Source organism: Triticum aestivum, chromosome 4A (genome assembly GCF_018294505.1).
Source record: "Triticum aestivum cultivar Chinese Spring chromosome 4A, IWGSC CS RefSeq v2.1, whole genome shotgun sequence".
In the NCBI taxonomy this organism is placed as follows: Eukaryota; Viridiplantae; Streptophyta; class Magnoliopsida; order Poales; family Poaceae; genus Triticum; species Triticum aestivum.
The window spans coordinates 735386590-735393322 of record NC_057803.1 but is presented as its reverse complement, the minus strand read 5'-3'; positions in this window follow the sequence as shown (position 1 = coordinate 735393322).

Below are 6733 nucleotides of genomic sequence, written 5' to 3'. Positions count from 1 at the left end.
AATCTCCATCAACATCTTCACCAGCACCATCTCCTCTCAAACCCTAGTTCATCTCTTGTATCCAATCTTGTATCCAAAACCACAAATTGGTACCTGTGGGTTGCTAGTAGTGTTGATTACTCCCTGTAGTTGATACTGGTTGGTTTACTTGGTGGAAGATCATATGTTCAGATCCTTCATGCATATTATTACAACTCTTATTATGAACATGAATATGCTTTGTGAGTAGTTACGTTTATTCCTGAGGACATGGGTGAAGTCTTGCTATTAGTAGTCATGTGAATTTGGTATTCGTTCGATATTTTGATGAGATGTATGTTGTTGTCTCCTCTAGTGGTGTCATGTGAATGTCGACTACACGACACTTCACCATTATTGGGCCTAGAGGAGGGCTTAGGGAAGTAATAAGTAGATGATGGGTTGCTAGAGTGACAGAAGCTTAAACCCTAGTTTATGCGTTGCTTTGTTAGGGGCTGATTTGGATCCACATGTTTCATGCTATGGTTAGGTTTACCTTAATACTTTTGTTGTAGTTGCGGATGATTGCAATAGGGGTTAATCATAAGTGGGATGCTTGTCCAAGTAAGGGCAGTACCCAAGCACCGGTCCACCCACATATCAAAATATCAAAGTACCGAACGTGAATCATAAGAGCGTGATGAAATCTAGCTTGACGATAATTCCCATGTGTCCTCGGGAGCTCCTTTCTCATTATTAGAAGTTGTCCAGGCTTATCCTTTGCTACATAAAGGATTGGGCCACCTTGCTGCACCTTATTTACTTTACTTACTTGTTACTCGTTACTATTTATCTTATCATAAAACTATCTATCACCTACAATTTTAGTGCTTGCAGAAAACCTTACTGAAAACCGCTTATCATTTCCTTCTGCTCCTCGTTGGGTTCGACACTCTTACTTATCGAGAGGACTACGATAGATCCCCTACACTTGTCGGTCATCAAGACTCTTTTCTGGCGCCGTTTCCGGGGAGTGTAGCGCTTTTGGTGAGTGGAACTTGGTAAGGAAACATTTATATAGTGCGCTCAAATTTTCTGTTACTTGTCACTATGGAAACTAATCCTTTGAAGGGCTTGTTTGGGGTATCTTCACCCCAACCAGAAGAGCAAAGAGTTGCGACTCAACCTACTGAACTTTATGAAAATATTTACTTTGAGATTCCTACCGATATGATAGAGAAACTGCTAGCTAATCCATTTGCAGGAGATGGAACATTGCATCCCGATTTACACCTTATCTTTGTGGATGAAGTTTGTGGATTATTTAAGCGTGCAGGTATTCCCGATGATGTTGTCAAAAGGAAGGTCTTCCCTTTATCTTTCAAGGGAGATGCATTGACATGGTATAGGCTATGTGATGATACGAGATCTTGGAATTATAAGCTATTGAAGTTGGAATTTCACCAGAAGTTCTATCCTATGCATCTTGTTCATCGTGATCGTAATTACATATATAATTTCTGGCCTCGCAAAGGAGAAAGCATCACTCAAGCTTGGGGGATGCTTAAGTCAATGTTATATTCATGCCCCAATAATGAGCTCTCTCGGGAAATGATTATTCAGAATTTTTATGCTAGGCTTTCTCTTGATAATCGCAACCTGCTCGATACTTCCTGTGCTGGTTCTTACATGTTGAAGACTATTGATTTCAAATGGGACTTATTTGAAAGAATTAAACGCAACTCTGAAGATTGGGGTTCCGACGATGTTAAGGAGTCAGGTATGACACCTAAGTTCGATTGTGCTAAATCTTTTATGGATACCGATGCTTTTCGTGGATTTAGCGCTAAGTATGAACTTGACTCTGAGATAGTAGCCACTTTTTGTGAATCTTTTGCTACTCACGTTGACCTCCCTAAAGAGAAGTGGTTTAAATATAATCCTCCTGTTGAAGTGAAAGTAGTTGCACCTATTACAGTCGAAGAAAAGACTATTACCTATAGTGATCATATTGTTCCTACTGCTTATGTTGAAAAACCTGCTTTCCTTGTTAGGATAAAGGATCATGCTAAAGCTTCGACTGTAATAAAGAATTATAGTACTACGATCCAATGGAACTCACACTGGCTGAGCCTATATATTGTATGAAACATGCACGCACACACACACAAATGAACAAAGAAACTACTTTTGATTTTACCGTTCATGGTAGATGTATTTGAGCTTGGTGCAAAAGAACACTTTTGAATAGCGAGCTGCTTTCGTGGGTGAGGTACATACAAAGAAAAAGGAAGGCATCATCACAGCCCCCTAAAAGAGATGGTGCTAGAAGAGACGAACATAATGGACGTATTCAACTACTATATCCATTTAGTATACACTTGTAACAGGAACTATTAACTGCCATATTTGTATCTTCGATAACGGATCCATAGAAACAATTATAACACTTTAGCTTTATGATGCGAATACAGATATATCGGTATTGATATATGAAGGCAAGTACAAGTAATACAGGGTGAAAGATGGACGAATCTTTGCGCAGATCGATGGCCCACAATCGACGTATCCCCACAGTTGCGTGCCACATATCCCCTTCCGCCCGTTTGTGATGGCATATAGTACAATTTGAGAGACGCATCGTGATGAATAGTCTTTGAGATAGACATTTTGGACCCATGGGAATTGATCGATACCTGCAATAATCCATACAGGGAGAGATGATTTAAAAAAATTTATAACTAAAGGAATTTAAATAACTTTTTACATACGTATATGAGTATATCTATATTTACTTTCGATAAAATAACTCATGTTCGAGACATCCATTGTATAAGTATTTAGTAATTGTGTGCTCCGGATTATTTTGAGGGTAAAGGCAACACATGTGCTATAATTTCCACTTTCCTTAACTAATATCATGGCTCAAGTTCCATTGTCTGTAACTAACATACTTCCAGGTTTCTAACTCAAAAAAAAATCAGTAAATGCATGAAAAATAGCAACTGGAGTCAGAAAAGTGTTGACAATTGATGATGTTGCATTGAATGGTTCAATTTTGAACACATAAAAAGTCCGGAGTTCAAATAAGTTCAAAATATGAAATCCCTTTGTAATAGATGAGTTTTTTTCCGAAACCCTCATACTTCGAAAGAGGTTGTCCATTTTGCACACGAAGTGCATCCAGTTTTAGACGTAACCCTCTCAACTTTTTAGAACATGCTATGTGGGTGAAATGATGATACCATGCCAACTTTCAACCTTTTCAGAGTGCATTTGTAGTCACAAAGGGTTGAAAATTGATGACGTGTCTTTTAGTGGTGCATTTTGAACACACAAAAAGTCTGGAGTTTAAATAAGTTCAAATAAATGAAATCCCTTAGTAACAAATGGTTTTCGTCCGAAACCCTGATATATCGAAAGAGATTGTCCATTTTGTACACCACGTGCATCCGGTTTTTGCCGTAACCTTCTCAACTTTTTAGAACATGCTATGTGGGTGAAACGATGATACCATGTCAACTTTCGACCTTTTCAGATTTCACTTATAGTTCTTTTCAATTTTAGAGTCATTTAGCTTAAAGAATGACACTACTGCCGGATGCCGCTATCGCGACACTACTATCAGAGACCCTTCGAGAAACTGTGTGCAATGCAATAATCGCAAATAGTGGTGTAAGAGTACCGTTATAAATGTGCAAAACGTTTGCGATGACGGATGCATCAAACAAGGTTCAGATTTCTGTTGTGTGTGCGATGCAGGGCATACGGTTCACTTCAATTAACTGTTTCCGATGAGGAGGAACAAAAAACGGGTGGCCAGATGAAGGCATGTGCGATACACAGCATACAGTTCACTCAGTTGAACTGTTTGTGATTAGGCAACCCAAAAGAAACGGTCAGCCAGATCAAGGTGTGTGCAATATACAACATGCGGTTCACTCGGATGAACTGTTTGTGTTGAGACAAGAGAACAAAAACGATTCAATATAACAAGATGTGTGTGATACGCGGCAAACATGTCTATAATCAGATATGTGTGCGAGGACCGAAATAACATAGATGATTGCTTCTAATAAGACGTATGTGATATGCTCTGTCTACACAACATGTATTGGCCATTGGGGGACAGGCGGTCATTCGGGTACGCCGTAAGGATGCGAAGAGGCATCCTATATCAGTAGCTCATCTAAGAGAACTCTCAAGTTAAGTGTGCTCAGACTGGAGAAGCCATCAGATGGGTGAGTGGATGGGAAGTTGTGTTGATGTTAAATTAATTCTAATTTAATCTCGAGGTCCTTGTTTTTTATTTTTATTTTATTTTTTAACATATGTTAAAGAAGGTCTACCGCATTACTTTTTCACAATGCATATACGTGACATACAGTTGATCCATCCGACCTGTTTGTGATGGAATAAGCCGTGCGTGTTGTGGGCAAACGCTTGCTAGTGTACAACCGTTTGTGATTGATGAATTCATCACCGACGGGATCCCTACTGTGGTCCGTGTTCATCTCATCATCATCTACTTCTTGTGCTAGCTCGTTATTCCTTTATATTTTAAGTTTCCATTAATTGATGGCGTTCTATGAACACGCCAACGATTCCCGCCATTTCCTCACCTGTTCCCTGCCACCCAGCGATATTACACATAAACCTAGGCGCGACACGATGGACGGAGGCAAAAAGCGCAGCCTATAGCACATCCACCTTTTCCAAGCATGCCAACGCACCAAACCGCCACCTCTGCTATCAACTTCGTGGACGAGGAAAACTAGAAGGCGCCACGGCCAGTCGAGGCCGCGGCGCTCCCTGACAACTCGATGGACGATGTCGAGATGCGCGTCATCGCCAGGGTTGAGCAGACCTTTGGCGCATGGCGCTTCAGCGCCACGGATCAAGATAGGCATGTCAGCACCAAGAGGCTGCAGCTCGCCGCACAACATGATCGTTGGTGCACCGCAGAGCAAGCTAGGCGCGTCCGCGCTGATAGGCTGCTGCTCGCTGCACGTCGAGAGCGTTGTAGAGCCGCAGAGCGAGAGGCGTGGCGCACCGCACAGCAAGAGCGGATCCATCAGCACATGCCTGCTATCGATAGGGCGTCACAGCTAGGTACACGTCCCGTCAGTACCCCCATTCCTCGCCAGGAGTGGGCACATGCCCACTGTGCCATACTTGCACCAAAGGCCGACCGCGCCATACTTGCACCGGACGCCTGCCGCGTCGTTCGCCTTGTCCGCGGCCCGCTCGATGCCAACGCGCTGGTCGCTAGGCTCGACCGCCTCCTTGGCCTAGATGTCCACCTGGTGCAGTAGAGGAACATGGCCGTCGCATCCTCGAGGTGGTGATCTTCGACGAAATAGCCAACTTGGAGCTCGAGATCGCGCTCTAGATGTACCGCAAGCGTGTCGAACGCCTGCACGAGTTCAGGCAGAGCCAAGAGCTACCGTAGGCAAGCGCTGCAGGTCATGGTCTCATGGACGCGTTTTATTTTGTTGAGTCGTTTCGAGGTGAATAGCTATGTATTCACATCAATCATACTATTGCTGTGTTTCAATGTGTGTACTTTGTTTTTAGTTCTTATATGTTCTGTTTTAATGTGTGTTTATACGCTTTCCATTTTGTATATGTGGATGATAACAGATAGATTCAAATTAGTATACAAAAACATATAGAAAATGGAATTCAAAATATCTAATATTAATTGTTCATCAGTTCATCACAGAATATATATAATATCATCACATATATGTGATGATACTTAACTACTAGGTACAATGCATAAAATTGAAAATGAACAATACTAACACTAATAATCCCTCCTGGGGCCAGTATTCTGGCAGCCCCTCCCCAGCAGCTCCCTGGTGCGTGGTGTCTTCCCAGAGCGGACGCAGTACTCCGCCTCCTCCGCCTCGCAGCACTTGACGTGCCGACCTGCCTCTTGCAGGCGGATGTGCACGAATGATCTTGCCATTTCATTGGGTGCTCACCGGAGCTCCTCATCGGTGGCACACTGGAGCTTATTGGCCCAGCTCCACGCAGCGACGAGGCGCCTAGCGCCTCTGGCCCTCCTTGCGAAGTACACGTCTTCGTGCACCTCCTACGCAAGACGACACGCCCTCCCCCAAAGCTCCGCCGCCTCCTTTTTCCAGGCGTCATCACGGGCTTCACAGGCCGCCTGGTACCTGGCTTTCTCAGCAGGCGGCAACGACTTCCAAAGACAAAGTTCGTACTGGCCCCAAAACCAATCAAAAGTTGGGGGGTCTGGCGCAACCTCGTCCGGTGGCGCGTAGGTGTCCTCGCCGCTGCTCTTTGAGAGAGCATCCTCAGGGGGTGGCAACTCCTCGTCGGCGCGTCGGCAGACCGGTGACGCCATGGCAGAGATTTGAGAGAGATAGAGAGAGAGGGCGAGCAAGGGGAAGATCTAGATGAGAATGCAGGCGGGACGACGTGAGGAAGGTAGTATTTATTGGCGGCCGAAATCTAGATCGACGGGAACAGTACACGCGCCGGTCTCCAGAATTTACGGGTATTGTAGTGTGAATTACACACGATTCCCGCAGCAAATTCCATATGTGAACATAATAGCTGACGGTTCCCAATGCAGAGTCGTGTCTGATTAATAAAGTCCGCCACTCACCTTCCAATCCTCGAGGCGCGAAATACAGTGCCAATCGTGTGGGGCCGGCTGTCTTGCCAGATTTTACATTTTCTTTTTTGAACACCAGATATTTACATCATCTGATGATTTTTTAACTCGCACACAAGTACACAT